The following is a 9,056-nucleotide window of genomic DNA, read 5'->3' on the forward strand; positions in this document are numbered from 1 at the left end:
GGGGGCTGAGGATACAGGGGCGAGTTAGACGGGGCAGCCCCTCTCCCGTGAACCCTGGCACTTGCATCTCAGCAGAGGAGACGAACCATAAACATGTAAACGAATAAACGAGATGATGGCAGGTGCGGGCAAGGGCCGAGGGAGGCTACCGGCTGGCAAGAGGGAGAGCCACTGAGGCGTGCTCGTACGAGCAGGTCTGAGTTAGTGCTGTGAGATTAATGCTGAGCGTGTGAGTTCTGAGCTGACACCAAAGGTTAAGAATCTGTGACCATTCGGGGATGGGGGTGTGGAGGGGACAGATGTGGCTTTCAGGCAGATGCCACACTCCGGAGCGAGGACACAGGGGCTACTTGAGCCTGTTAAGAAAAGTTGCCCTGGAAACAGGTCTGAGAGGGTGGCTGCCGCCCGTCCAAGGCCGTCTGGCAGCGTTATTTAACAGGCCTTCTGAGGATGACCTCTTTTCCTGCAAGACTTTGCCACTGCTTGGTTTTTGCTCTTGACTATTCATAAGCTATTTCAGACGCTGTGAAATTGTACACGACCCACGTGGAGAAGAGGCAAGGATTTCTTTCTGATTGCAAAGCACATCCTGAAGTCGACAGTTCACTGCCCGGATGGACAGCAGTCCATTTTGCATCCAGGAGTGTTCATCCTGCTTAAAGAAATTGACTACGTAAACTGAATTCCTCAAAACACTCTTGGAGAAGTTTGATCATGTTGTGGGTTTCTTCGTTCATTGGTCAGCTGAATGAAATTTTCTGCGCCTGTTTATGACGTCTCAATGAGAGTCAAGCTTTTAACTTTCTGAAAATCCTACTCTGACAAGCCCTCCCACAGCTCAGCTCTGGAGTCTGGAGTCAGAGCTGGGCTTTCACGAGTCCTCGGAGGCCCAGAGCCATCTGTGTTCTAAAGATCTTGTTGCTGGGTCTTGTTAATGTAACCCAGTGCTCCGGTTCATGAGTTGGTGAGTCACACTGTTGACTGGAGAGGCGTCTTCCAGACCGCCCAGGCCCCTGCTCACCAAGAATGTTTGGAGCTAGTTTATCTGCTCCATGTGTGTTCCGGTCTTGGAAGGGAGGTTTCTTGGATGCAGCATGGCAATGACAGTGCCTAATGATGATTATTATCGATGTATTCATATTCCATTAATTTTTGTAGATTAATACTTTGACCTTCTGGCTTATGCACCTGCCTCTGGCAGAGTTGATCCTTCCTGGTCCCGTCAAGCCTGGTGACTGACCATTACTGAGTCCTTGTGTCAGCATGGACGTCAGACACCAGGCCTGGGGAGGCCCCGTGCCCTGCAGGCGGCGCAAGGGGGCGTCTCTCCAAGGCCAACTCCCTCCTCCTGCCCATGGGGTGGAGGCGGGGATGACCACACTGGCTTTCTCCTCCTTGCCGGGATGGGCTAAGTACGCCTGCCGCTTTGGGTTGAATTCAAGGTGCCCCAAAGAAACGCATTCACATGCTTTCAGCAGGAGATCATTCCCAGCTTGTCGGGTCAGTGCAGGCTAGCGTCGCGTGACCCTCCTCCCCAAACCCCCAAATCCTGGTCCTTCGAGAAGTCCAGACATTGCGAGCAGGGGCACCTCAGCACCGTGTTCACAAGGAGACCCCGACTCCCTCCCGCTCCAGAGAAAGGCCCTCCCCGGCCTCAAGGACCCTGTCTTTATGAAAGTCGACCTCCTGCCCAAGAGAACCTTCCGGTCATGTTTTATCTGACGGTTCTACCGAAACACTTTCCAGAGGGAAGTGCCTAGCAGGGCTGCAGAGTGTGCGTTTTTTAAGACAGCCTTCCTGCTTCACGTTTGAGTGTGGGCGAGCCGTGAGCGCCTGTCGGAGTTGACTCAGCCACGGCTCTTGGGACGCCAGCCTGGGGCTTGTGGAGGCCTTGCTACCTTGGAAGCCGGCTGGAAACAGTGTTCCAGATGCGCAAAAATAGAAACCGAGATCTCCGGGCAGCCTTCTCAGCTACCGCGTGAACAGAGTGGTGCAATCAATGATGCAGAGACTCACATTTAAAAAAATAATCAACAACCAGTAGCCACCGGCACGTCAGTGTCTCCACACCAGCCCCGTCTGGACAGGCCGGCGTGTCTCCTCCATCGGCACCGTGGGGTCCTCAGCGTCTCCACTCGGAGCAGGCCTCCCCTCCGTCAGCGGTCGCCCTGCACCCCAGCATCTGCCCGGGGCTGGCTGGAGGTCCAGCTCTGGTCCAGACGTGGTCTCCGCGGAGGTGGGAACGCTAGGAAGCCCCACCCAGGGCAGGGACTGCAGTCTGTTTCGGGGCGTTGCTCTCCGCCTGGGGATGCGCGGGCCCCCTCCGCCCCCGGCTGGAGGGCTCGGCGGGGCACGGAAGCACATCCGGTCTGGCCTCTTAGCTCAGACTTGCAGCGGTTCACGGAGCCTAGGTTTTCCAAAAACACGTTTCTCTCTCAGTTGAAGATGGCGAGGACCCCGGACAGGCCTCCCAGTGAGGCAGACAGCTGGGCCTGGCGGGGCCGCCCCTTTGGGGCTCTTCCCTCAGGAGGGCGGGCACGAGAGGACCTCCCCTGCACCCACGGGCTTCCGAACTGGGGCGTGTGGGCGCCCAGAGTCTCGCGTCCCCTCAGCCCAGATCCTGGAGGCCAGGAGCCCCCACGGTGGCCCCCAGGCGGTGGCGCCAGGAGGTCGCTCCCCACCAGGAGCCTCCAAGTCAACCGGGAAGAGTCTTCCTTCCTTCCTTCAGCTTCTTTGTTGAGGGGAAGGACCCCTGGCCGAACACCTGCCACTCCAGCCCTTCCAGGCGCACGGCTCGGGGTCAGACTCATTCACAGGCAGTGCAGCCGCCGCCCCGGACTTGTCCAGAACCTTCCATCTTCCCCCACTGAGCCCTGTGTCTGTTAGACACTGGCTCCCGGGTTCTTTTTATAGCGCTTGCTTCGGCTAGGCCTACACGCTCTTTAGGTCATGAGGAACTCAAACCTGGTTCCATGGATGAAAGGGTTGTTCTGACACGAAGTGGCCGCGGGCGACCCCATCTGTAGGTGCCCCTGTTCCTTCCGATGTGGTACTGTCACAGCCTGGGTGGAGGAGGGCTCCTGTTAGCCGAGGCTGGACCCGGGGGCTACTTCTTCCGGTGGGTGGCAGGGTGGTGCTTTCTGGAGAAAAGGGCATGGGAGGCCAGTGTGGGAGGACGGAGACAGGGAGGAGGCGTGAGGGGGTGGGGGCCGGGGGAGGACTGCTCTGGACACATGTGGGTAGTGGCTACTCAGGAGCGGTGCAGAGCAGGGAGTTTCCAGCCTCACAGGAGGCCGCTCGGACAGGGCTGGCCTGCAGTCTGGGTTCCGGAGCAAGGAGGACTTGACCCCGGCGGTGCCACTTACCGGCTCTGAGGATACAGGCAGGTTATTTCATCGTTCTGAGCCTCAGTCTTCTCGTCTGCAAGATGGGGGCGAGAAGAGTGTCTCCCGTGGAAGAGTCAGCCGGCTGTTCACCAGAGATCAGTCTCCTTCCGCCTCTGGGCGTCCCGGGGGCCCGCGTCTGCCATTCCCCGGGGCTCGCCGTGGCTGTGGGGCTGAGTTCTGGTCGTCGGGACACAGGCGGCTGTACCGGCTGTACTGAAAGAGCCCTCGTCACATTTTTTGCCTTCTGCCCGCTGTACGCAAAGACAGGTGGCTTCCTCAGGTGCGGGGAGCACAAGAGAGAAGCGGCCTCCATTCTCAGAGCACTTCATGGAGAAGTGGCAGGCCTGGGCTTGTGAGTCACCCTTGGTTGTTCTGAAATCAGCTTCTGTCACTCGGGCTCCTTGTTACTGCAGCATTAGGTCCCTGAGGTTAAACGAGAGGGTGGGATCAGCATGCCCATCGCAGCACCTGGTGCTTGGCATGCGCTCAGTAAACCAGAGCTGCTTTCCAGTGGTGACGAGCCAGGTGACGGAGCCCAGTGGGCCTGGCTTTGAACTAAGGCTGTGTCATCTCAGACAATTTGCTAACACACAGATTCTTGAGTTCCTCATCTATAAAATGAGGGGATCATAGTATCAGAAAGAAGGAACTATGAAAACGAAGAGCACATGCCATTCTCCTCGGTTCAGCGGCCTCTGGGAGGCCTGCGGGACTCGCATTTAAGCCACTGCTGCTCTGGGTCACAGCACTAAAGGCAGATCCTTGCAGAGACCTCCTCCTGGCTCAGAACCGTCGAAGATTCCTGTGTTGCAGCTGATCCAACCGAAAGACACCTGGAAGGGCTTGCAACCCTGGTACCTTCCAGGACATGTAGGCAGGACAAAAGTCAACAGGCACAAAACCAGGGTCCTCACGTCTAGAAGGCCATTGAAAGAGCACTTGAGTTTCAACAGATCTAGAAAAAACTTTAGAGGACCATGAACCTGACAATTCTAAGGCAGGTGAAGTTGCTTCCAACTGCCTGAGGTGCCAGTCTCTCCTTCCCGGGTGCTTCCAGCAGGGCTGATCATTTAGCAACGGACGCCTCGGCTGCAACGGTCTGTGTTGGCACCAGCATCAGCAAGTGCAGCATAACCCATGAGGTGCCCGAGGCTTAAAGCCTTCCTGTGGGTTTGGGGGAACAATAGGGCTGGAGTCAAGGACGGAGATCCGGGGCCAGGGACTTGGTGGGGTCTCCTCCTTTCCACACGGTGGAGCCGAAGTTGTCGGAAAACATCAGCATGAAACGGAAAGAAAACAAACATGGCGACTAGGTCTCAAGGGCCAGAGACAGAATCAGGGGCAGCAGGGATCGGGGTGAAGGGCCACGCGGGTTGGATGAAGGGGAAGTCCGACGGGATCGCCGGGAACTCACTGGAGGAGTCAAGTCCACTTGGCAGTCACGCCCGTCCGGCTCAGAGAGGCCAGAGGAAGGCAGCGAACTGGTGGAGGAAGCACAGCGTCAACGGGAGTGGGCCGGTCTCACGTGGGAAGAGGAAGGACGCCTGGGGTTTTGAGTCGGGGGGCCGCAGAACCTGCACTCTCCCCTGCACCCCGCTTGGCAGGAAGGCAGCCGGAACTGCGGAGCCACACACGGTTGGCCCAGGCTTGGAGACTCCCGAGGATGCATGCTCTTCGGGTGTGCTTGGCAAGCAGCTTGCCCCAGCGGTGCTCAGGGAAGTGGTTCAAATGAAGATGCCAGGACCATGACTGCGGGACTCTTTTGTTTTTTTTTTAGAGACACAGTCTCGCTGTTGCCCAGACTGGCATGCAGTGGCGTGATCATGGCTCACCACAGTCGAGAATTGCTGGGCTCAGGTGATCCTCCCTCCTCGGTCTCCCAAGTAGTGAGCCTACAGGTGCACACCACCACGCCGGCTGAAGGGTGTGGGATTCTGATCCAACAGAGCGCTTTTCTAACGGGCCAAACCTCCAGCTTTGGGGACGACAGAAGGGGACTCATGCACATGACTGTTCTCAGCCAGCTAGCACGGCCCCAGAGGCAGGCAAGATGAACCAAGGGCGCAGAGTCATCTGCTGGTCTCTTTGGATTGTGTTTGGGCCTCTCTTCGCCCCCTCCACGGACTCCTGGGTCCACTCACTTCACGTTGACTTCAGGGACCTGCTGCTCCTCTTCTCCTGTTGCTTTAGCCCCCGCACCCGCACCGGGACCTCATGAGCCACGAGGGCGCGCAGACGCCCGCACAATGGCCTCCCACCCCCTCTGTCTCTCTTCAAGGCAACCTGCTTGGATTGACCACACTCACAGGATGTGGATGAAGTCCGTGTGGACGGAAGTGTCCAACTTGCTCGAGTGGTTTGGATGTTGGAGGAGACGGAAAATGACGAAAGGACCCAAGGATGCTTTATGGCGTCTGTTGGCACCGTTCCGGCATGATGTCTTCCCACGGCACTAGGCATACTCAGGGCACTGAGAGTGCCCTCTGCCCCTCCTCTTCACTCAGATGCCCCCTCAGGAAGCGTCTCTCCTGAACATGACACTGCTCCTAAGGAACGTATGCTGGGGAGTAGCAAAGTGTTGGTCAAATCTAAGGGGATGATCAGTGCCATATTTCGAAGACTCTAAGAGGTACGTATTTTCCTATCCATTACACATTGGTAAGCATTCTGTCACAGTTTTATTCATAGACTTTTCTTCATAGTACATTAAATAATTGATGAGGGTCTTAGACTTTATGAAACGTTACGTGCAGACACATCTTGCACCAGAATGATCATAAATAAAACTTCTGGTTGAAAGAGTCAAGGAATATAATTGTCAGAATGGTTTATTTTGTAGCAAATATCATACATCAAAATCGAGGCAGCACAGCCCATTAAAATAAGCATTGAACTTGGCATCTAACAACATGGGTCTTTGAACTTCACTTGCCTCATCTGTAAGATGAAGATAATGGAGCCCACTTTATCGTGTGGTTATAAGTAGATGAAATTATTATTTTGATGGGAGTTTTATGAACTCTAACATGCCATAGAAATCATAGATAATTTCACTCAATAGCTAATATTAAGTGCAACCCTGAATCTGTTCAGAAAGTGGTATAATGCCTTTTATATGGTTCAGGAGACGATTTGGCGTGTTGTGACATTGCCTCTAGGGTTACCACAACAAGAATCTTCTCTGGATATGTAAGGCATTTAAGTGCACAGAATATCACAGGTATTTAGGGCTCAGTAGATGTAGCTGAGAAAGCACCAAGCCTCTGACATCTTTGGAGCTGAATGGCCTCTGGGAAGACACTATAAGTTTCCTGCTACAGTCGTGAGCAAGATAAGGATGTCCTCTCTCTCCACTGTCATTTTGCATCGCACGGAGGGAATTAGGCCCAGACTTGAAGAAGACAGGTAACTAGAACCAAAGGAGGGAAGTAAGGACAAAAACTATATTGATTTGAAAGTGGCATGATTATAGATTGGAAAGCTCCCGTAATTAATGGAAAAAATTCAAGCAATAAGCAAACAATAAATAGCAGCTTAAGAAAACATAATCTGATGACCTTTCTCTCTACAAACACTCGTCAGTTAGAAGTTCTAATGGATGCATAGGAAATAAGAGAAAAACATCAAGCTCTCCTACAAAATAGAAAAGGAGACTTGAACAAGCAGACAGGCTGCATTCTGGTGCGGAAGACTCCGTGTTAAAAATTCTGCCTGATTCACAGACGTGATGCAGTCTCAGTAACATGCAGTCGTTCTGCTTTTTTTCCGGTAGCAATGCACCGGTTTTATAGCTCAACAGAAAGAGCAGGCACACTCCTCAGGAAGACCCTCAGGCCCTCTCCCGCTCAGCCCAAATACTCGCTGGCATCTCTGCAGCTGCAGCGTTTACCCCGAGATAACATGCAGATTATCGTCCTGACCTTAGCCCAAAGTTGCCAGGGAAAGCCCTGCTTTTGCTATTTTTGCATCACGCTAGCTATCGATAGCCCTCACAAACAAATGGCATCATTCTACTTACAGCAACTCTGTTTGCAGTGGTGGGATCTTCGTCTACAAAATATAGTAGCCCCCTTCTTTCTCCTTTTCCTAGTAATTCTCGACCACTGGAAATGTGCAGTCCTAGAAAATGTAGCGTTCCTGCGCGTGGTTTTAAACATGAATCATCCTAGACATTTCTGTCACATCAAGATTAGAGACGAGTTCTGTTTAGAAGTGGCGCCAAGAACACGTTTTACGTTTCATTTTCACATCGAAAACCAGTCAGATTTGCTTCAGCCTCAAAGCGCGTGTTTGTGTAAAGTTGTGTTTTGGTTTTTCCCCTAAACTGGAATTGGCTAACAAGACAAGCAGCGTGGCAGTGGGAGGGGCCTTCCAGGTAGGAGCCGTCTACAAAGGGACGGCCTGCGAGGGAGGCGGGTGCAGGGCTGCAGAGCCCGACGGAGCTTCACTTCCGGAGCATGCCTTTCTTTGCGGCTTTGACTCTGGAACTGTCTACACATTTTGCATAATTATGAAACGACAGTAAATTTGAAAAAGTTTTTCAAAGTGGGAAACAAAGTGGAACGGATGAACCCGACAGTCCCGTGAGGTTCAGCTGCAGGGGGCCCTTTCAAGAGACGTTCGAACATGGCATAGATACGTTATGAAAAAAGGGCAGAGTTTCAAAATTAATTGACTTCAAAAATGCACTCCAGAAAGCAAGAAAATTATTAAGCGTTCCTAGGTTCATGTCCAAAGAACTCAAGTCCACTTGAAGGGGCTTTCATCATCAGCCAAGAGCGACCTAAGACTTCAAGGGAAGAGTAATGGCGGAAGAGGATGGAAACGCTCCGAAACCTCAAACATACCCAGACGTTTCTGGTAACACCGGGAATCTTGCCAGGAAATGGACCCTGAGTCTGTCCAAGTTCCAACTCCCTGTTTGTAGGAAATGCAGAGTATGAAAAATGCCACAAGGAAAACCCACCTGACTTCTTCATTAGGTAAATTGCAAGGAAAACCAAAGAGAGGAGCTGACCGACTAACGGAGGCTTCAGAGACATCTCAGCCAAAGGCAGGGCCTGGACCGCGTTTAGCTCTTCATTTAAAAAGGAACAAACACGTGAGAAAAAACAGCTTAATCAGTGAGCAGTGACTGTCCTTGGGTGGCAGTGGCTCTGGGGTTACATCTAAAAGGTCCTCACTCCGCAACACAGTGAAGTGTCTTCGGGCGAGCTGGGGTGGCGTTTGGCCGGGCCACATGGCACCTTTCGTTGACCCTGCGCGCTTCCACCTGCTTGGATCCCTGGCACACACAGATGCTCGTGGCCCTAAAAAAGGTGTTGCTTTCTGATGTGAGGAAAATTATTTTATGCGGTCTTACAAGCTCGCTTGTTCCTTCTGATTTCAGAAGAAAGTAAAACATTTTTGTGGGCTCCTGGGGGTTTTAGCCGTCTCCCGGGTGACTCTGATGCAGAGCCAGCTTGAGAGCCATTGGTCTGGAGTGGCAGTTCTTGAGGGGGGTGACTGACTCCTCCAGGGAACATCTGGCAGTGCGTGACTACCCCTTTGGGGGACAGACGGACACAGGACACAGGCATGTGGGTGTGTGGGGTGGTGTGGGTGGAATACCATGAGGCTACAGCCAGGCACACTGCTCACCCCCCTCTGAAGCACGGGGCAGCCCCCGGC

The 9,056-nt window shown here is 53.4% G+C and overlaps 1 protein-coding gene across 1 annotated transcript in view; it reads right to left on the reverse strand.

Annotated features, from left to right (window-relative positions):
• The window catches only part of LOC103265253 (copine-4), a 414,012-nt gene that overhangs the window by 88,701 nt on the left and 316,255 nt on the right, over positions 1 to 9,056 (reverse strand). The window lies entirely within an intron of this gene.

This window comes from Carlito syrichta, unplaced genomic scaffold (genome assembly GCF_000164805.1).
Source record: "Carlito syrichta isolate Samal-C Ts95f unplaced genomic scaffold, Tarsius_syrichta-2.0.1 Scaffold306137, whole genome shotgun sequence".
Taxonomy (NCBI): domain Eukaryota; kingdom Metazoa; phylum Chordata; class Mammalia; order Primates; family Tarsiidae; genus Carlito; species Carlito syrichta.